The sequence below is a fragment of the Lagenorhynchus albirostris genome, chromosome 4 (genome assembly GCF_949774975.1).
Source record: "Lagenorhynchus albirostris chromosome 4, mLagAlb1.1, whole genome shotgun sequence".
NCBI classification, from domain to species: domain Eukaryota; kingdom Metazoa; phylum Chordata; class Mammalia; order Artiodactyla; family Delphinidae; genus Lagenorhynchus; species Lagenorhynchus albirostris.
The window spans coordinates 5,255,709-5,277,377 of NC_083098.1; the positions used below are offsets into that span (position 1 = coordinate 5,255,709).

At 36.5% G+C, this 21,669-nt stretch overlaps 1 protein-coding gene across 3 annotated transcripts in view; it reads right to left on the minus strand.

Annotated features, from left to right (window-relative positions):
- FSTL5 (follistatin like 5) overlaps positions 1 to 21,669 on the minus strand; it is a 630,648-nt gene that overhangs the window by 454,041 nt on the left and 154,938 nt on the right. The gene's annotated exons all lie outside the window — the stretch shown is intronic.

A 21,669-nucleotide genomic window follows, 5' to 3' on the forward strand; every position in this document is an offset into this window, starting at 1 on the left:
TATATATTCATATATATACACATGCATAAATGTGTGTGTACATATATTTACCATTGGTGACACTTATATACTGCAAAAAATAAAGTTTTGAGAGGTTATAAACTTAAATTACAGTAATTTTATTAGATACTTAGTGTATATTTTCAGCTGGTTGATTCAAAACCATCTCCCTACATGATTGCATCACAGTGATTAAGAACATGGTTTCTGATCCAGCGTTTAAATCATAGCTCCACCAGTTACAAACTTCAGGACCTTGGGTGGGTATCTAACACATCTATAACTTAGTTTCCTCATCTGTAAAATAGGACTAATAGTATCCTCAAACAGTTATCAAGATTAAAGGGTTTGTGAGGGAGAGATTAAGATGGCAGAGCAGAAGGAGGCTGGGCTCAACTCCCTTCACAAACACATCAAACTACAAATCCACGTAGAGTGACACTCACTGAAATCTACCTGGGACAAACACAACAGGTCTTCTACACCAAGGCTATAAATAAAGATCCACAGAGCATCTGATAGGAAGGGAGGAAAGTGATCAGGCATGGACCCACACCCTAGCAGGGGACACAGAAGAGGAATGAATATCACAGGCTTGGAGATTCTCCCTGGGAGCAAGGGATTCAAGCTACATATTAGGTGCCCCAGCCTGGGGCATCCAACACCAGGAAGGTGAGTCCTCTTAGCTGGTTTGAAAACCAGTGGGGCTTACCAGAGGGCTGTAAGAACCCAAGACTCCATTCTTAAAAGAGCACACACACAGACTTACTCCCAGTCACATCATGAAGGCAGAAGACTGAAATTCCCTGGGGCTCTGGCCAGCCCGCCAGGACATCCTCTGCACACATCCAGCCTGCATGGCCTCCTGCTCCAGCCCATCTTGCTCCGGCACTGCTCCCCGCTAAGGCAGAGTCTGTCATTGCCAATGAGACTGCACATATTTGGAGGGAATGGAGCCGGCTGAGACCCCAGCACAGCCTCTGTCCAGTGCGGAGGTAGACACTGCCAGCTCATGAGTCCCTGTGCACACTTGAGAGTGGACAGGGTCAGTTCAGTGGTGCGGCATTACCTCTGCAGCACCAAGCCAGCCTCTAAAGACAGTGTGCACACCAGGGGGGATAGTGAAACCAGCACAGAAGTGCAGCCCCAAGCACTCAAGCCCTGGCTGCGTCCCAAATCAAGGTGGAGAATACCAACACATCTGGGTGAAAGCCAAATACCTCAGGGCTCTTGCTCTAGCTCCTCAAGCCTCATCCCTGCCCCAGATAGGGCAGTAATGGTTATTGAGCATAGACGATGCCCTGACCTTCTTCATCTGGCTCTGGTTGTGGTCCAACTACACCAGCACCACCACCCACCAAAGCAGGACACCCAAGGGAAGGACACAGCCTGTGCTCTCTTCAGATCCAGCTCTCCCACCAGAGCCACTGAACGAACATATGCAGAGTGTAGAGGGACACTCCCACACAAGGACACACCACCAAGCCTGGGATAGGCAACTGTTTCACCTAGTTTCATAGAGAAAAAGAAAGTTAAACAGAATGAGAAGACAGAGGAATATACTTCAAATGAAAGAATAACAGCAAAAACAAACGAACAAACAAAAATCCCTGAAAAAAACCCTAGTGAAATAGAGGAAAATAATTTACCTGATAGAGTTCAAAGCAATAATAGTAAGAATGCTAACTGAACTGGGGGAGGTGGGGGGGAAATAGATGAACACAGTCAAATTTTAACAAAGAACTAGAAAATATAAAAAAGAACCAGTGAGAGCTGAAGAAAACCATAACTAAAATTAAAAAACACACTAGAGGGAATTAACAGCAGACTAGGTATACAGAAGAACACATAAGTGATCTGGAAGATAGATAAAGGAAATTGCCCAAACAGAGCAGGAAAAATAAAGATTTTGTTTTTTTAAATGAGTAGTTTAAAGGACCTCTGGGACAACATCAAGTGTATTAACATTTACATTACAGGTGTTGAGAAGGAGAAGAGAGAGAGGAGAAGGTGGAAAGTGTATTTGATGTAATTATGGCTGAAAACGTCCTGAACCTGAGGAAAGAAACAAATATACAGATCAGGAAGCACAGAGCATCCCTAACAAGATGAACTCAAAGAGACCCACACCAAGACATATCATAAATGGCATAGAGAAAAAGAAAGAGGCACACAGAAGGGAACCCCCAAAAAGCTATCAGCTCATTTCTTTGCAGAAACTTTTCAGGCCAGAATGGAATGGCCTGATATATGCAAAGTGGTGAAAGCAAAAACCTAGGATACTCTACCCAGCAAAGTTATCATTCAGAATTGAGCCAGAGATAAAGAACTTCTCAGAGAAGCAAAAGCTAGAAGAATTGATCAATATTAAACTGACTTTACAAGAAGTGTTAAAGAGTCTTCTTTAAGTGAAAATAAAAGGGTGCAACAAGAAATAAGAAATTATCGGGTGGAAAAATTCCCACCAGAAAAGGCAAGTACATAGTAAAGACTGTGGATCAATTGTTTCAATAATCTAGTATAAAGGTTAAAAGACAAAAATTATAAAATCAACTATAGGTACAATATACAGTTAAGGGTTAGACATTAAGATGTAAAATATGAAATCAAAAATATAAAATGTGTGGGGGGAGTAAGAAATATACAGGTTTTAGAACGTGTTTGTACTTTTTGTACTTAAACGACTATCAGGTTAAATCAAGCAGATGTACTTATAGGTCAACATATATGAACTTTATGGTAACTGCAAAACAAAAGGCTACAATAGATATACAAAACCTAGAGAGAAGGAAACACAAATATAACACTGAAGAAAATCATCAAAAAACAAAGAAAAGACTAAAAAGAAAAAAAGAAAACAGAGAAAAACAAAAACAAAAGCCAGTAAACAAATAACAAAATGGCAGTAAGTACATACCTATCAATAATCACTTTAAATGTCAAAGGACTAAATGCTCCAATCAGAAGACACAGGGTAGCAGATTGGATTAAAACACACAAAACGAACAAACAAAAAACAGGACCCATCTATATGCTGCTTACAAGAGAATCACTTTAGAGCTAAAGACACACACAGACTGAAAGTGTGGGATGGAAAAAGATACTCCATGGAAATTGAAACAAAAGTAAGCTGGGTAGGCTTTTTATTTTAAAGTAGATTTTAAAACAAAGTCTATAATAAAAGACAAAGAAGGACATCATATTATGATAAAGAGATCAATACAATAAAAGGATATAGCATTTTTAAACATAAATGCACCTATTATAGGAGTGTTTAAATATATAAAGCAACAATTAACTGGCATAAATATGGGAGAAATTGACAATAATCCAGTAATAGTAGGGGATTTTAACACCATACTTTTATCCAGATAGAAAATTGATAAGTAAACAATGGCCTTAAATGACACATTATAACAGTTGGATTATATATATATATATATATATATATATATATTACATTTAAAGGAATCAGAAAAAAGAACAAATAAAGCCTAAAGTCAGCACAAGGAAGGAAGTGATAAAGGTCACATAGAAAAGTAGAGACAAAAAAATAGAAAAGATCAATGAAACCAAAGCTGTTTTTTTAAAAAGATAAACAAAACTGAGTTAGGTTCATTAAGAAAAAACAAAAAAGAGGACCCACATAAACAAAATAAAAAATGAAAGAGGAGAAATTACAACTGTTATGACAAAAATACAATAATAAGAGATTTTATGAACAATGATATGCCAACAAATTGGACAACCTAGAATTGGATACTTTCCTAGAAACACACATTGTTCAAGACTGAATCTGAAGAAATAGATACTCTGAACAGACTGATTATTAGAATTGAAATTGAATCAGTAATCAAAACACTACTGATAACTGTAAGTCCAGGACTGGATGGCTTCACAGGAGAATTCTACTGAACATGTAAAAAACAGTTAGTACCTATCTTTCTCAAACTATTCCAAAAAAGTGAAGAGGAGGGAACACTCCCAAATTCAGTCTGGGAGGCCACCATTACCCTGATACCATGACAAAATGAAAATTACATGCCAATATTCCTGAAGAATATAGACTGAAAAATCCTCAACAAAATAAAAACAAAATTCAACAATCTATAAAAAGGATTATTCACTATGATCAAGTGGGATTTATTTCAAGGATGCAAGCTTGGTTCATAACTTCAAATCAATGTGATACATCACATTAAAAATACAAAGGATAGGGCTTCCCTGGTGGCGCTTCCCTGGTGGAGCAGTGGTTGAGAGTCCGCCTGCCAATGCAGGGGACACGGGTTCGTGCCCCGGTCCGGGAGGATCCCGCGTGCCATGGGGCGGCTGGGCCCGTGAGCCGGGGCCGCTGAGCTTGCGTGTCCGGAGGCTGTGCTCCGCAGCGGGAAAGGCCACAACACTGAGAGGCCCGCATACCGAAAAAAAAAAAAAATACAAAGGATAAAAAGCACATAATCATCTTGATAGACACACAAAAAAACATTTTATCAAATTCAACACACATTCGTCCTAAAAATTCTCAACAAAGTGGTATAGAATAAATATTTCTTAAGCATAATAAAGGCCATTATAACAAACCCACAGCTAGCATCATACTCAACTGTTAAAACCTGAAAGCTTTTCCTCTAAAATCAGGAACAAGAATCAAGAACAATGATAGCCACTCTCACCATTTCTATTTAACATATTATTTTAAGTCCTAGCCACCGAAATCAAACAAGAAAAAGAATGAAAAGGCATCCAAAGTGAAAGGGAAGACATAAAACTGTCACTATTTGCAGAGGATAGGATACTATAATAGAAAATCCTAAGGTCTCCACCAAAAAACTATTAGAACTAATAAATGAATACAGTAAAGCTGCAAGATACAAGATAAATATACAGAAATCTGTTGCTTTTTATCCACTAGTAATAAACTATCAAAAAGAGAAAGCAAGAAAATAGTCTCATTTACAATAGCATTAAAATGAATAAAATACATAGGAATAAACTTGAAGGAGGTGAAGACCTACACTCTGAAAACTATGAGACAATGATGAAGGAAACTGAAGATGATACAGTAAAATTGAAAGATATCCTATGTTCATGTATTGGAAGAATTAATACTGTTGAAGTGTCCATAAAGCAATCAACAAATTTAGTGCAATCCTTATCAATATAACCATGACTTTTTTCACAGAACTAGAAAAACAATCCTAAAATTTATAAGGAAGCACAAATGACTCCAAATAGCCAAAGCAATCTTGAGAAAAAAGAACAAGACTGGAGGTATCACACCACCTGACTTCAGACACTACAAAACTAAAGTGATCAGAACACTATGGCACTGGCACAAAAACAGACACATAGGTCAATGGAACAGAACAGAGAGCCCAGAAACAAACTCATGCACGCGTGGTCAATTAAACTATATCAAAGGAGGCAAAAATATATAATGGGGAATATACAGTCTCTTCAATACCTGGTGATGGAAAATTGGAACTCTACATATAGAAAAATGGCATTAGAACATTTTCTCTCACCTTATACAAAAATAAACTCAAAATGGATTAAAGACCTAAATGTAAGATATGAAACCATAAAACTCCTAGGGCAAAAAAAGTCAGCACACTCTTTCACATACATATTAGCAATAGTTTTTTAGATCTCTCTCCTCATGCAAGGGAAACAGAAGCAAAAATAAACAAATGGCACCTAATTAAATGTAAAAGTTTTTTCACAGCGAAGAAAACCATCAACAAAATGAAACAACCACCAACTGAATGGAAGATATTTGCAAAGGATATGGCTAATAAGGGATTAATATCCAAAATATATAAATACCGCATGCAACTCAATATCAAAAAAATAAACAATCCAGTCAAAAAATGGGCAGAAGACCTGACAGACATTTTTCCAAAGACATACAGATGGCCAAGAGAACATGAAAAAATGTTCAACATCACTAATCATGAGGAAAATCAAAACCAAAATGAGATATCACCTCACACCTGCCAGATGGTTATTGTCAAGGACACAACAAACAATAAATGTGAGATGTGGAGAAAAAGGAATAATAGTTTGCCCCAGCAATTCTACTCCTGGGTATATATCCAGGGAAAACGAAAGAAAACTAATTCAAAAAGACACATGCACCCCGGTGTTCAGAGCAACACTATTTACAACAGCCAAGATATGGAAGCAACCTCAGTGTCCATCAACAGATGAATGGATAAAGAAGACATGGTGTATATACACATGGAATATTACTCAGCCATAAAAAGAATAACATTTTGCTATTTGCAGCAACGTGGATAGACCTGAAGGGTATTATGCTTAGTGAAGTAAGTCAGACAGAGAAAGAAGAATGTTATATGCTTTCATTTATATGTAGAATCTAAAAAATAAAACAAACTCATGAATATAACAAACAGAAACACTCATAGACAAGTGAACAAACTAGTAGTTATCAGTGCGGAGAGGGGTGGAGAAGGAAGCAAGTTAGGAGAAGGAGAGTAAGAGGTACACACTACTAGGTAGAATATAAATAAGATACAGGATGCAATGTACAGCACACGGAATATAGCCAATATGCTATAATAACTTTAAATGTAGTATAACCTATAAAAATATCTAATCACAGTGCTGCACACCTGAGACTAATATAACATTGTAAATCACTTATACTTCATTTGAAAACAAAATTAAAAGTCTTGGCACATGAAAAACTCCATTTAAATGTTAGTTATTATCATTACTTTTTAAAGTAATTAATTTTCATAAGAACAGATATACAAATAAAAAAGTATTTAAATAATCAATTTGTTTTTATAAATAAAACCCATTAGGCATTTTGATTTTCATATAATGCATGTATTTCCATGTGGAATTTAGAAAAACTGAAATTAAAAAAAGGACCAAGACGATCAACAGTATAATTTTTTAAATTATTTATTTATTTATTTTTTAATTTTTTTTTTTTTTGCGGTACGCGGGCCTCTCACTGCTGTGGCCTCTCCCGTTGCAGAGCACAGGCCCTAGACGCACAGGCTCAGCAGCCATGGCTCACAGGCCCAGCCACTCCATGGCATGTGGGATCCTCCCGGACCGGGGCACGAACCCGTGTCCCCTGCATCGGCAGGCGGACTCTCAACCACTGCGCCACCAGGGAAGCCCCTAATTTATATTTTTGATAGACCTGTAAATTGGAACAACTGTTCTTCAAAGCAACTTAAAATTACTTGCACTCTTTGAAACCATATTATGATCTTTGTGAAACATTCTAAAACATTTAGAACAAAAAATAAGAAAAAAGACAATAAAATTTATCAAATCAAGCTTTGCAATGTAGTGTTACTTTAAATAATTGATAATTACTATGAAATATTTAGTAGATTTTGGAAAATATATTTAATGCAGTATTTCTTGAAGTGTGGCACTTTAGAATGGCCTACAGAAGTTTTATAGCATAGATTCAGCCTTCACTTTACCCTAGAGTTTCTGACTCAGTAGATCTAGGATTGAACCCCAAATTTATATTTCTAATTTCCCAGGTGATGATGTTATTTTGGTTTCTGGTATCAAACTTTTGGGCCTTTGACTTAATGAAATCCTAATTGCTAATTAAAATAAATACGACAAAAACAAAAAGACTAGGTAAACAATTACGAAATATTCTTAAGTGGAAAAGTGAGAACTTTATGTCATGATAAAAACCAGATAAAATCAAGCAAGTATTTGAATGAAACTAAGAAAGGATATGGAAAAATGAACACAATTGATTAGCTAATTGGATATGATATTGGGCAAATTTTTCTACTTTTACATAATTGCTTTTTTAGTGTTCAATATATTAATAAAAGAAATTCCATAATTGTGTCAATTACAACTGTAAAATAATGACTGATTTCATTTTGAAAGAAAAAGAAAATCTTTTTCTTCATTTTTCTACTTATGCCTATTGTTGATCTTATGTTTATAGGGTCCAAAATGGGGCTGCCATTATAGCACAGGGATTTGACTCATATAGTTGTATTTTGCACAGTTTATATCTTATATTTTCCTTATTTCCTTAATATCTTACTAACAACTAGTTTCTTGCTATCAAATAGTTTAAAATTTATGAATGGAGTATTTTATTTTTTTATCATCTAAGAATGAGTTTAAGGTCAACTGGGTCAAGAGATTATTTTACGTTTTGGTCACAAACTGAGGTGGCTAACAAAATCAGTACAATTTCTGAAAAAGAAGGAATGCTTTGCTATAAAATGAGGTCATTTATGGTATATTTATGTCAATGAGTATCTTTCCTTGATTCTCTCTTCTTCAATTTTTCCTTTTTGCTTGTACTCCAGTTCAGAGATTTGTATTAGAATGGCCAATAAGCCATTTTCTAGAAGTTAAATGAACTATTTTACACTAGCTAGAAGCCGTGTGTTGCATATAGCTGCTACAATTAAAGGAAATTTAATTAATTCATATGCAATCCAAAAGAAAGCTCATATTATGTAAATGAATAACTAGAACATATCCTTTCTGACAGTAATTATCCATGACTAACACTGAACTTAAGTATCAGCTGAGATTAACTCAATTTAATCTGATCAACATGTCAAAGCTTTCTTTTAAGTATACTCAGATAACACACTAAATGAATTTTAATCAAGAACTTCTCTCTTGCTATCTCACAACTTGATAAAATAACATGTGTTCCCACAAAAGTGCTATATATTTAACAAGCACATTATTTTATAACTTCTATGCCTTCAGGGCATTACAAAGATTCCTCAGATTTAAAATAAACAAAGAACTGAAACAAAAGATGAAAGACACCAAGTCATAAAGCAAAATCATTCTATATAATTCTAAAGATAGTCTGCTCAGATTCTCAATGATGATGCAATTCTCTTCAAGTGGTTTATGTATATATACTTTATCAAATAGGTACTTCATATAGAGTGGATCTAATTTAAAATAAACTTTAATAAAATGTATTATTTTTATGTGCAAGGTACTATACTAGATGCTATAGAATAGATCAAAAGAGCAGTCACTGATACTTTTTCTAGTGGCTTAAAAAGGGCATGAGGCAGGCCTTGGGCCCAAGGAGAGAGTTAAATATTTAGGGACATATTTAGGAGCACAAAGGAGCATGAGATGAATAATATCAGGTAAGACCTCACAAGTATTATATCATGTCATGGTTGAGGTTTATGCTCCAGGAATGGGTTAGGAGTTCAGAAGGCTGATATATGGAATAGACAAGGTATGAATTAAAGATTGATGTTGGATATAAAACAGTAACATCAGAGGGAAGAAAGAATCAGATTTTGACAAGCTAACTACCTCTAATGATAACAGTGGAACATAAGCAAAATTAATTAGAGTGCCAAGTTATTTGAGGTGTTAATTTTCTCATAAAAATGTATAATGTTTTGATACAAAATGTAAGTATTATGTTAACTTTGATTTGTTAAAAAGAACAACAGATTTTGGGGAAGAGAATAGGATTACAGTCTTTGCATTTCCATTACCTATTGGACTGATCTCAGCTGGGCTGCAATCTCCTTGGGTCAGATGTTTAAATGGTAAGATAAAAGGAAACTGATAAACCATCTTTAGATTCACTCTCATCTGAAAAAAATCCTTTCATTTAAGAGTGCTTGGCAAAACAGTTTCTAGTAAAAGGTAATGTTTGAGAATATATTTAGGAATCTTTCTCTAGAGTGCCTAATAGGTAAACTTCACCTGCAGGAAACAATCATATACTCATAATTCTCTACTTTAAACAATATTTATGTACTCTAGAAATAGCATCAGAGACCTTCAAGATGGTGGAGGAGTGAGACGTGGAGATCACCTTCCTACCCACAAATACATCAAAACTACATCTACATGTGGAACAACTCCTACAGAACACCTACTGAATGCTGGCAGAAGACCTCAGACCTCCCAAAAGGCAAGAAACTCCCCACGTACCTGGGTAGGGCAAAAGAAAAAAGAATAAACAGAGACAAAAGAATAGGGACGGGACCTGCACCAGTGGGAGGGAGCCATGAAGGAGGAAAGGTTTCCACACACTAGGAGCCCCTTCACTGGCAGAGACTGCGGGTGGTGGCGGGGAAGCTTCAGAGCCACAGAAGAAAGCGCAGCAACGGGGGTATGGAGGGCAAAGCAGAGAGATTCCCGCACAGAGGATCGGTGCCGACCGGCACTCACCAGCCGAGAGGCTTGTCTGCTCACCCGCCGGGATGGGTGGGGGCTGGGAGGTGAGGCTCGGGCTTCGGAGGTTGGATCCCAGGGAGAGGACTGGGGTTGGCGGCGTGAATGCAGCCTGAAGGGGGCTAGTGTGCCAAGGCTAGCCAGGAGGGAGTCCGGGAAACGGTTTACCTGCTGGAGAGGCAAGAAACCATGGTTTCCGGGTGCGCGAGGAGAGAGGCTTCCTGCTCCATGTGCCCAAAGATGGCAGAGTGCCGCCTAAGTGAGCTCCAGAGATGGGCGCAAGCTGCAGCTATCATGTCGGACCCCAGTGATGGGCACAGACCACTACTGCTGCTGCTGCCACCACCAGTAATCCTGTGTGCAAGCCCAGGTTACTACCCACACCCCCCAGGGAGGCTGTGCAGCCCGCCACTGCCAGGGTCCCTTGATCCAGAGACAACTACTCCGGGAGAACACACGGCATGCCTCAGGCTGGGGCAATGTCACGCTGGCCTCTGCCGCCTCAGGTTCTCCCCACAGTCCAAATGTGACTACCGTGCCCCTCCCTCCCCCCAGCCTGAGTGAGCAACAGAGCTCTAATCAGCCACTGCTTTAACCCCCTCCTGTCTGAGCAGGGAAGAGATGCATTAGGGCAGCCTACACGCAGAGGCCGGGCCAAAACCAAAGCTGAACCCCAGGAGCTGTGCGAACAAAGAAGAGAAAGGGAAATGTCTCCCAGCAGCCTCAGGAGCAGCAGATTAAATCCCCACAAGTGGTCTGATTAACCCTGCATCTGTGAAATACCTGAATAGACAAGAAATATTCCCAAATTTGAGGTGGTGGACTTTGGGAGCAACTGTAGACTTGGGGTTTGCTTTCTGTGTTTTATCTGTTTTTGGTTTTATGTTTATCTTAGTGTAGATTTTAGTTGTTGTTTTCATTGGTGGGTTTGTTTATTGATTTGGTTGCTCTCTTTTTTTTTTTCTCTTTTTGTGATTGTGTGTGTTTCTTTGTGAGAGTTTGTCAGCTTAGCTTTGCATTTACCATTTGCCTTGGGGTTCTGTATGTTCATTTTTTGTTTTTGTTTTTATGAGTGTGTGTGTGTTTCTATGTGTGATTTTGTCTGTTTAGTTTTGCTTTTTCCATTTGTTTTGGAGTTCTGTTTGTTCAAGTTTTTTTCTTTTTCTTCCTTTCTTCTGTGCCATGCAGCTGGCAGGGTCTTGGTGCTCTGGCTGGGTGTCAGGCCTGAGCCTTTAAAGTGGAAAAGCCAAGTCCAGGATATTGAAATACCAGAGACCTCTTAGCCCCATATAATATTAATTGGAGAGAGCTCTCCCAGAGATCTCTGTCTCAACACTAAGACCCAGCTCCACGCAACAGCCAGCAAACCCCAGTGCAGGAAGCCCCATGACAAACAACTCGCAAGACAAGAACACAACCCCACTCATTAGAAGACAGCCTGCCTAAAGTCACACTAAGCTCACCGACACTCCAAAATACACAGCCCAGCCCACCAGAGGACCAAATCCAGCTCCATCCACCAGAACACAGGCACCAGTCCCGCCCAGCAGGAAGCCTGTACAAGCCCTGAACCAACCTCATGCACTGGTGACAGACACCAAAAATAACAGGAAATACAAACCTGCAGCCTGCAAAAAGGAGACCCCAAACACTGTAGGTTAAACAAAATGAGAAGACAGAGAAATATGCAGCAGATGAAGGAGCAAAGTGAAAACCCACCAGACCAAACAAATAAAGAGGAAGTAGGCAGTCTACCTGAAAAAGAATTCAGAGTAATGACAGTAAAGATGATCCAAAATCTCAGAAGTAGAATGGAGAAAACTCTAGAAATGTTTAACAAGGACCTAGAAGAACTAAAGAACAAATAAGCAATGATGAAAAACACATATAAATGAAATTAAAAATACTCTAGAAGGAATCAATAGCAGAATAACTGAAGCAGAAGAATGGATAAGTGACCTGGAAGATAGAATACTGAAAATAACTGCCACAGAGCAGAATAAAGAAAAAACAATGAAAAGAAATGAGGACAGTCTCAGAGACCTCTGGGACAACATTAAATGAACCAATATTTGAATTATAGGAGTCCCAGGAGAAGAAGAGAAAAAGAAAAGGTTTGAGAATATATTTGAAGAGATTATAGTTGAAAACTTCCCTAATATAGGGAAGGAAATACTCAGTCAAGTCCAGGAAGTACAGTGAGTCCCATTCAGGACAAATCCAAGGAGAAATATGCCAAGACACATATTAATAAAAGTAACAAAAATTAAATTTTGAGAAAAAATAGTAAAAGCTGCAAGGGAAAAGCAAAAAATAACATACAAGGGAAACCCCATAAGGTTAACAGCTGAGATTTCAGCAGAAACTCTGCAAGAAAGAAGGGAGGGGCAGGACATATTCAAAGTGCTGAAAGGGGAAAACCTGCAACCAAGATTCCTCTACCCAGCAAGGATCTCATTCCAATTCAATGGAAAAATTAAAACATTTAAAGACAAGCAAAAGCTAAGAGAATTCAGTACCACTAAACCAGCACACAGCAAATGCTAAAGGAACCTCTCTAGGCAGGAAATACAAGAAAAGGAAAAGACCTACAATAACAAACCCAAAATAATTAACAAAATGGTAACAAGAACATACACATCAATAATTACCTTAAATGTAAATGGATTAAATGCTCCAACCAAAAGACATAGACTAGCTGAATGGATACAACAACAAGACCTGTACATATGCTGTCTACAAGAGACCCACTTCAGACCTAGGGACACATACAGACTGAAAGTGACGGGGTGGAAAAAGATATTCCATGTAAATGGAAATCAAAAGAAAGCTGGAGTAGCAATAATCAGACAAAATAAAATATAGACTATTTTAATAATAGTAATAATAATAATAAATAACAATAAAATAAATGTTATTTATTTTATTATTATAATAAATATTATTATTTAATAATAAAATATAGACTATTTTATATTTTATAAAATATAGACTATATTTTGTATTTTATAAAATATAGACTATAAAATAAAGACTATTACAAGAGACAAAGAAGGACACTACATAATCATCAAGGGATCAATCAAAGAATATATAACAATTGTAAATATTTATACACCCAACGTAGGAGGACTTCAATACATAAGGCAAATGCTATTAGCCATAAAAGGGGAAATCAACAGTAATACAATCATAGTAGGGGATTTTAACACCCCACGTTCACCAATGGACAGATCATCCAAAGTGAAAATAAATAAGGAGACACAAGCTTAAAATGACACATTAGACCCGATGGACTTAATTGCTATTTATAGGACATTCCATCCAAAAACAACAGAATAAACTTTCTTCTCAAGTGCTCATGGAACATTCTCCAGGATAGATCATATCTTGGGTCACAAAGCAAGCTTTGGTAAATTTAAGAAAATTGAAATCATATCAAGTCTCTTTTCTGACTACAACACTATGAGACTAGCTATCAATTACAGGAAAAAAAAACTGTAAAAAATACAAACACATGGAGGCTAAAAAACACACTACTAAATAACCAAGAGATCACTGAATAAACCAAATAGAAAATCAATAAATCCCTAGAAACAAATGACAATGAAAACACGATGACCCAAAATCTATGGGTCGCAGCAAAACAGTTCTAAGAGGGAAGTTTATAGTAACACAATCCTACCTCAAGGAACAAGAAAAATCTCAAATAAAAAACCTAACCTAAAACCTAAAACAGAGAAAGAAGAACAAAAAAAACCCATACTTAGCAGAAGGAAAGAAATCATAAAGATCAGATCAGAAATAAATGAAAAAGAAATGAAGGAAACAGCAGCAAAGATCAATAAAACTAATAGCTGCTTCTTTGAGAAGATAAAAAGAAATTGATAAACAATTAGCCAGACTCATCAAGAAAAAGGGAGAAGACTCAAATCAACAGAATTAGAAATGAAAAGGAGAAGTAACAACTGACACTGCAGAAATACATAGTGTCATGAGAGACTACTGCAAGGAATTATATGCCACTAAAATGGACAACCTGGAAGAAATGAACAAATTCTTAGAAAAGTACAAACTTCCAAGAATGAACCAGGAAAGAAGAGATAATATGAACAGACCAATCACAAGCACTGAAATAGAAACTGTGATTAAAAATCTTCCAACAAACAAAAGCCCAGGACCAGAGACGTTTACAGGAGATATCTATCAAGATTGAAAGATTGTGAAAATGACTATACTACTCAAAGCAATCTACAGATTCAATGCAATCCCTATCAAGCTACCAATGGCATTTTTCACAGAAATAGAACAAAAAATTTAACAATTTGTATGGAAACACAAAAACCGCGAACAACCAAAGCAATCTTGAGAAAGAAAAACAGATTTGGAGGAAACTGGCACAAAAACAGAAATAGAGATCAATGGAACAGGATAGAAAACCCAGAGATAAGCCCACACACCTATGGTCACCTTATCTTTCACGAAGGAGGCAAGAATACACAATGGAGAAAAGACAGCCTCTTCAATAAGTGGTACTGTGAAAACGGGACAGCTAGATGTAACAGGATGAAATTAGAACACTCCCTAACACCATACACAAAAATAAACTCAAAATGGATTAAAGACCTAAATGTAAGGCCTCTATGTTTTCTTAGAGGAAAACATAGGCAGAACACTCTACGGCATAAATCACAGCAAGATCCTTCTCTGACCCACCTCCTAGAGAAATGGAAATAAAAACAAGAATAAACAAATGGGACGTAATGAAACTTAAAAGCTTTTGCACAGCAAAGGGACCATAAACAAGACAAAAAGACAACCCTCAGAATGGGAGAAAATATTTGCAAACAAAGCAACTGACAAAGGATTAATTTCCAATATATATAAGCACTTGTGCAACTCAATATCAAAAAAACAAACAACCAATCCAAAACTGGGCAGAAGACCTAAACAGACATTTCTCCAAGGAAGATATACAGATTGCCAACAAACACATGAAAGGATGCTCAACATCACTAATCATTAGAGAAATGCAAATAAAAAACACAATGAGGTATCACCTCGCACCAGTCAAAATGGCCATCATCCAAAAATCTACAAACAATAAATGCTGCAGAGGATGTGGAGAAAAGGGAACCCTCTTGCACTGTTGGTGGAGATGTAAATTGATACGGCCATTATGGAGAACAGTAGGGAGGTTCCTTAAAAAACTAAAAGTATAATTACCATACAACCCAGCAATCCCACTACTGGGCATATACCCTGAGAAAACCATAATTCAAAAAGAGTCATGTACCACAGTGTTCATTGCAGCTCTATTTACAATAGCCAGGACATGGAAGCAACCTAAGTGTTCATCAATAGATGAATGGATAAAGAAGAAATGGTACATATATGCAATGGAATATTACTCAGTCATAAAAAGAAATGAAATTGAGTTATTTTAGTGAGGTGGATGGACCTAGAGTCTGTCATATAGAGCGAAGTAAGTCAGAAAGAGAAAAACAAATACCTTATGCTAACACATATATATGGAATCTAAAAAAAAAAAGATTCTGAAGAACCTAGGGACAGGACAGGAATAAAGACGCAGATGTAGAGAATGGAAATCAAATGGTTTTTAATGACTTGATTTTATGCTTTCAATTAAGGGACTTAATGGGGTTTTTTTTGAGAATTTTTAGGTTCACAGCAAAATTGAGTGGAAAGTACAGAAAGTTTCATAAACCAGGCACAGAAAAGACAAATACGGTATGATTCCACTTATATGAGCTACTTAGAATAGTCAAAATCATACAAAATTAAAGTAGAATGGTAGTTTGACAGGGACCAGGGGAGAGGGGAATAGGGAATTATTGTTTAATAAGTATAGAGTTTCAGTTTTGCAAGATGAAAAGATTTCTGGAGATGGATGATGGTGATGGTTGCACAACAGTTATGAATGTACTTAATGCCACTGAACTGTACACATAAGACAGTTAAGATAGATTTTATGTTATATGCATTTTTCCACAAAAAATTGGACAAAAAAAGTAAGGTGCAGAGTTCCTACATAACCCCTCCTTCCAAAAACATACAGCCTTCACCACCATCAACCAACTTAAGCATCTACTATTTGCAAAAAAGAGACCTTTATATATTTCCTAAGAATCAAATTATTACCGTATCTGAAACAGCATACTTCTATAAATAAATTATAAAACTTCAATCTCAGTCATTTTTGAGTCATTTTTGAGGCTTTTTCTTTCACTTTTGAGGGTTTAGGCCTATGTTTCAGAGTTAAACTGAAATAGCAAGGCATGGGAGATAAATATATTGACCTCAGGTTCAGACCACACAGTTCATTCCTGATACAATTCTGGGTTTTTATTCTCATGGTCACTCAAGTTCTTTGAACATTAAAAAGAAAAATTAGGACAAAAAGCACTCTCTCTAGGCTCATCAAGTCATTTCCTTCAAGCTCCCATTTCTGTCCTCCACCATCTGTGGTTTAAAACTATTTCATGTCTCATTTATCCAAAAACTTTACTCATTCTCTGAATCCTCTCCATTCCACCAGCTTAGGTGTCAGGAATAAAAGCAGTTTTTTTCAGCTTTTCATTGACTTACCTTCCCTGAAGTAACAGACACAAATTCAATCCATTGATTAAACTGGACAAAGGTTAAGTTTATTCATGCTTTTGTCTTCAAATGAACAAATCATATTAAGTTTCTGACTGACAAACTCCCAGTCAAATGTGATTTTTCAGAAATCTAACGGTTATGGAGTTATAGAGTATGTATGCATGCATGTATGTGCTTAGAGACATTTAATAATTTAGGTTAGGTTACTGCTTTCTTGCGGACAGCTTTAAGACATCCGCTTATCCTGTAACACAAGCCCAAGTCTCTGTAAAAGATGTGATACTCACTTGCCAAGAAATAAACTAGGTGGATCATTGTAGGTGTGTCTTTTTACTTCTGCCCCTTTTCTTACTGAGATCAGAGCCCCACGCTGAAGTTAATTTCTTTTTAAAATTCTGTAAGCCAGCACATATGGATAATAGAATGCTACCTGAAACGTATTATGTCACCACCATAACAAAAGACCACCTATCCCAGTCTAGTAAGGTTCTGGAAGGCATTCCAGAGGAGAACAAGCTGGCACTGTACAGGAATTAGTCATGTAGAGAAGAGAATCATGAGAGGAGACTTGGGGCAAAAGTGTGAATTTATGCGCAAAGTGATTGAGTGTTGCCAAAGTGTAGTGATTATGGCTGAGATTGTTGGAAAATATGGTTAACAAACTAGGGAAATGATAATAGACGTCCTGAAGGCTATACTAAGATTATGTTACTGAGGTTGTGGAAGTTACTACGTTTAAGGAGTGTCTGTAGACTCTAAAAAAGAAACACCAGGAGTTAGGAAGCTACCACCCTAGTCTAGGTAAAAATAACCTGTCAGAACAAGGAGAGAACTATAAGAAAATCAATTTTTGGAGCAACATGAAATGAATTAAAAAGGGAGGGGGCAAAAAGTGTAGCTTTGAACATAAAGGAAGGAGTCAAAGGTGGTTATAAATAAAGATAATTGTGTGAATAGCCTTGTCAGTGGTCAAAGGAATTCTTAACTAATATTCTTGAATAATAATAACAACAGTAAGCACAAGAACAATAAATAATTGGCTGTGGATTAAAGTGACACAACTGAGGGTGGAAACCAAATACGTTTAATTGCACTAATCTGCAAAGTCATGTTGTGCTTCATCAATACTCAGCCATCTCACAAGGAAGAGTGGAGCTATAAGATTATGGCACTATTCAGAGTAATGTTCCTCCATGTTCCATGTGGTGGAAGGATTTGAATGGATGAGAAGCAACCCAGAAGAAAGTACTGCTCACAGGGTACAAGGAACAGGGTACAAATAGGGGAAACAAGGCAAAGTTTCCTAAACTCTTGCCTGGTAAATTGTTTTGTACTTTAATATCACTTATAGTCAAGGAGTTAATAAGTCCAACATAGTCTGTTCAGCTGAAATGACAATATCTTGACTTTTCTCTAATATTTATGAAAATAAGAAATTCTCTTTCCATCCACCCTAGTAATAGGAGACTTTTTAAATTGCCAAGATCTTAAATCTTTTTTTTTTCAAAATACTGTTTATTATCTCCTTTATGTTCATAAGCTCTGATACTTGGCGCTGCTGTTTTCATGTGTCTGAAAATTAAGCTCTACATAGCAGAAATATGATTTAAATATCTTAAAAATAATTACGCTAACAATAAAAATACTTACAATATTAAAATGGTTAATGTATTAGTATTTAAAATCCCATTTAGCATAAGTCCCACGGTGATATCTACGTCTTTGGTCTTACTGATTTATCTCTACTCTGTAGCACTGTAAATATTTTGGTTTTGCCCCATATCACTCTGTTTATTATTTTTCATTTTTGAAAAATCAATTTGTTTTTTAAAACTTATTCCATACTTATGACTTCTACATATTTGGAATCTTCCCTTTTCCAAAAAATGAAATCGATATTTTAAAATTCATCACTTAACCAAAGCAAAAGTTTTTCAGTCGTTTTTAAGGATTATTTTATTAATTTTGTTAGTTAATTGCATCATGTTCTTAGCCTCCTGAATATTTTGGTTTTGGTGTTCTTCCCATCACTGGCTTTGTCATTTCAAACTATTGAAAAACTCTCTACAAGTTATACAACAAAACAAAACATTACACTACAATACATACATGTTTCCTTTTATTTAATTTACATATGATAATCTTCTGCATATACATCTTTATATCACATGTAATTTGATTAGATAGTAATACTGTTTTTCTGTTTCACATTGTTGGCAGACAGATATGTCAGGTTCTCTGTAAACTTAGAAGTTACTTTATGACCTGGATCCTCTCTCTCCCTACTGTGCAAGCAGATCTGGCACCGATGCTCTTTTCCAAGGGTTTCTCTCATTTGTTCCAGGTTCCAGGGCCACAGGATCCCACTGGACTGATATTTTATGGTGTTAATAACTTGGTGACTATCACTGCTTGTTCCCTCTTCCCATCTCCTCCTTCTTGGGTGTAGAGGCTGTATTATAGAACTCTCTACATGAAGGTAATGCCCTAAGTACTGAACAGTATACTAAGATGCTTAGACTTACAAGGGCCTTATATTTTAGTAGGGCTATGATGTAACTAAAATGTAAATACTTTAAAAGGTAAAAAAAATCCTTGTCACATGGGAGACAGAGTGATATGAAATTTTAGAGAAGAGAGATTGTTCTTTAGAGGGAAAGTAATACAAGCTTCCTAATAAACTCAGATTTTATCAGGGATTTTTTTAAATTGGTGAGGCTTTTGACAGGTGGAAACGGGTTGGAAAAGGAAAAGCATGGGAAGACAAAAAAGCAATATTCTATGTTCCAAAAAACTTGACCCTGCTCTCATTTTCCTTACCTGTATTTCAGAGTGATAATTTCCCTAAGCTGGTAAACCCATCATTATTACGGTCCCAACAAAGGACAACTAGCAAAACCTACTGTATCTCTTCTTAAACAGTTTTACTTTTAAACAATTAATTACCATGTATTTTCAAAAATTACATAAGAAGCAGTACAATATAGCTTTTTCTATATATTTAGTTCTTTGAGTGGTAGCTCTGAAGTAGAAAAGAAATAAGAAAACATCTCAAACCAAGTTTACCTTCTAATAACGACCATTTATGTATACTGACTAAAACATTTTCCTAAGCATTTTACCTCCTTTGTAACAATCCTAGGAAATAATTGCCATGTGTTTCCTGTTTTACGAATAGAGAAGAAACTAACTCAGAATGGTTACTTATCATGTCCTAGGTCACACAACTGTGAGCGAAAGCACCAAGCTTCAAACTCATGTCTGTTTGAACTATTAAAAATTATGTGATTCTGCCTGGATGTCATTCCTATTGATTTGTACAATTCTGGTGGAATATATAGGAGATAAGTATTATAGGCAACTGGAAATGGAAACTTGATCTTAGTAGGAATCTGAATTTGACAACCATCTATATAAGATGATAGGTGAAGCTATGAGTGAATGTATTACAAAAAAAATATAAGTATATGGAGAAGGGACAATTGGAAATATCTGGACTTGGACTTAAGCGGTTTTTCAAGAGGACTGGGAACACCTTCACCCTCAGACATTAAAGACATTAAAGTGTCTATTTTAAAAAGGCTCATTTTTCTCACTAGTGGTTGGAAGCCTTGGACCTGGAGTCCTACTGCCTGGGTTTGAAACTTGGCTGCATCAGTAACTTGTTCTTGTAATCTTGGAAATTTTCTTGGCTTCTTTTTGCTTTGTTTTCTCATCAGTAAAATGGAGGTGGTAATGGAAATGATCTAATTGAATTATTGTAAATTAATGCCTATAAAGCCCATGAAATAGTCCCTATCAGATAAGTGCAACATTAATGTTATGTATTATTAACATTATTATTGCTGCTGTTATTTTGGTTACGTTATTTTACCCTAAAATTCAACCCAAAATGTAGGCAGTTGTCAAAGTTATATCCCCGAGTTTATGTGGTATTTGATGCTTACTGAAACAACACTTACCATGATAGGCTGCCAGGTTAACCCATGAACTTTTACTTAACCATCAATGATTCAACAGTATAAGCCATATTGATGATATTACAGAAAATAATCATTATGTGTAAAACATTCTTAAACCAAATATGGTCAGAAATTTATCTTTGGATCTCATGACCATATTTCTTCTCTTGTAGGAAATTTCCTGTCCACATTGTCAATGTATCGAGTAATAGAAGTAAGAACTCCTTCAGCTCCTACTTATTCTGTTTAGCAAAGGAGTTCCAGTTTTTACAAATGCAGGGCATTTGTAAAGGGTTGTAAAGAGAAGAATGAGAACATTAAGACAGTAGGGAGAGAAAACTATGGAAACCTGTTATTTCTCTCAATTTTGATTCCCAGATAATCTTTGCTTCCAGTTCTTTCTCTGTTCTCAGGTATACAGCATCAATGGTGCAGAACCCTCTGCCTTTCCTCAACAAGGTCAACCATCCCGTAATGTCTTCCTGCAAAGGCCATCCTATACTGCTTCATATCCATCAGCTTACCAGTGGCTGTCCTCATAGACCTAAGGAAGTTGGTGTTATCGAATGCATCTCTCTTATGAAAACTCTGATTGATATCTAGGGCTGCAGAGTCAGAGCCATTTCCTTAATCACCAGGAATAGGTAATTAGAGTTTGGACATTTGGAAGGACTGTTCATGGAATTCTTCTGGAGAAGGTGAGGACTTTTTTCAAGCTTCTGTGTATCACATTCTACCTCTTCCTTTGCATGTGTCTCCGTTGCCTTGATTCTCAGTCATTTTTGCCCTATGTCATTTTCCTTGTAGTCAACTTTTATCCAGTCAGGTCCAATTAACAGATTTTCTTCCTAGGTTTCTCAATGGTCCTGATGGCAACCAA